The 2,068-nt window shown below is 44.5% G+C and overlaps 1 pseudogene; it reads right to left on the bottom strand.

Annotated features, from left to right (window-relative positions):
- Positions 1-255: 255 nt before the first annotated feature.
- The window catches only part of LOC103211142, a 2,932-nt pseudogene continuing 1,119 nt past the window's right edge, over positions 256-2,068 (bottom strand).

The raw sequence follows: 2,068 nt of genomic DNA, 5'->3' as shown, positions 1-2,068 counted from the left end.
ATTCTGTGACAAATTTCTGGCCAAGTCGTTTCCATTTGAAATGCACTGATTTTAAAAACTAGTACTATAAAACTGTCACACAAGAAAAGAAACAAATGCTTGACAAAACAATCCTTTCTTTCTGAAGGTTTTTTGATGCACTGCTATCTTTAACCAGTCTCTTATTATTAAATGTAAAGGCTAATTGAAACAAACAGTTGGAACTGTTCTTCTCCTACTTACTAAGCCTGGGATGGCAGGTGTGATGGATAATATTCATTTAGCCTTCTGAGCTTTCCGAACAGACTTGCTGACCTTGCCAGCTCCAGTAGCTATTTTGTCCACTGCCTTGATGACACCCACAGTAACAGTCTGTCTCATATTATGAACAGCAAAATGACCCAGTGGAGGATAGTCAGAGAAGCTCTCAACACAGGTGGGCTTTCCAGGAACCATGTCAATGATGGCAGCATCTCCAGACTTCAATAATTTGGAGTCATCCTCCAGCTTCCTCCAGAGTGGTGATCAACATTCTCTTTGAGCTCAGCACACTTGTAAGCAATCCAGCACAAGTGCAGAGCCAACAATGATTTGGCAAGAGTGGTTCAGGGTGATTACCAGAGCAGTGAAGCCAGCCGCTTTCATTGGTAGATCATTTCTGCTGCAATCAGCCACATTGCCATGGTGAACATCTTTGACAGATGTTCTTGACATTGAAGCCTACATTGTCCCCAAGCAGAGCTTCCCTCAAAGCTTCATGGTGCATTTCAACAGACGTTATATCATTGCTAACGTTGACTGGAGCAAAGGTGACCAATTTGCCCAGTTTGAGAACACAAGTCTCTACTTTCCCACAGGAATAGTGCCAATACTACCAATTTTGTGGACATCCTGGAGAGGCAGACACAAGGGCTTAGCAGTTGGACAGGTTGGTGGCAGGACGCAATCCAGGGCTTCAAGCTTCCTGATTCCACTGGCATTGCCATCCTTATGCATGAATTTCCATCCTTTGAACCCAAGCATGTTAACACTTGACTACAGCCTGTTGTCATCATTCCAACCAAATACTGGCACAAATGTGACTGTGTCAAGGTTGTAGCCAGTTTCTTAATGTAGGTGCTAATTTCCTTAATGATTTCCTCATAACTCTTCTGGCTGTAGTGTGACTCAGTGGAATTCATTTTTGTTAACACCAACCATTAGTTGTTTCACTTCAAGTGTGTAAAGTAGAAGGGCATGTGCATGGATCTGCCTGTTCTTGGAGATACCAGCTTCAAATTCACCAAGACCAACAACAACCATCAGGAAAGCACAGTTAGCCTATAGTCATGGTTTGGATAAAATCTCTGTGTCCTGGGGTGTTAATGATGGTCACATAGTATTTACTAGTCTCAGATTTCCACAGGGAGTTGTCCATGGTGATGCTACATTCACATTCAGCTTTTAGTTTACCCAAGACCCAGGTATACTTGAAGGAATCCTTTTCCATTTCAGCAGCTTCCTTCTCAAATGTTTTGATGGTTCATTTATCGATTACACCACATTTGTAGGTCAGGTGATCAGTAGTGGTGCATGTGGTAGTTCAGTTTGTGTGTCAACTTGGCTGGGCCTGGTTGAGTGGCTGGACAGCTGGTGGTAGTTATTCCCCATGAAGAGACTGGCAATCAACTCCATAGTGGGATCTACCACAAGCAGATGAGTAGCTGCCTTTGGGTATGTGGTCTGCTTCCTGTATATAATGAGAAGCCTTGGGAATGGTCTCTAGCTTATAGCACACTTGAACCCTGCATGTAGCTGTGTCATTGTTCAGCAGCCTGCCATGCTCTGCTGACCTTGGGACTTAAGTGGACTTGAATTAATGGCCTGCTGTGTGGTTTGGTAACATCAGGCAGGACTGTGCCTTTTTACTTGTCAACCTTGGGCTTCTCAGCCTCAGCAGCCAGGAGCTGTCTGAGTGAAGACAAGCCTCTAGCTTCAGTGGGCCAGGAGCAGGAGGCAGAGCTGGAACCCAAGGTTGAGGGGCTTTCTTTCACCCAGCCCCTAGAGCCTGGGACTTTGAACTTAGATTTAAAGCCTCCAAACTGTAAGA

This window comes from Orycteropus afer, unplaced genomic scaffold (genome assembly GCF_000298275.1).
Source record: "Orycteropus afer afer isolate SDZICR_OR568_19922 unplaced genomic scaffold, OryAfe1.0 scaffold00700, whole genome shotgun sequence".
Classification (NCBI taxonomy): domain Eukaryota; kingdom Metazoa; phylum Chordata; class Mammalia; order Tubulidentata; family Orycteropodidae; genus Orycteropus; species Orycteropus afer.
The sequence above is the reverse complement of the archived record's forward strand: the minus strand, read 5'-3'. Positions and strand labels throughout refer to the sequence as shown.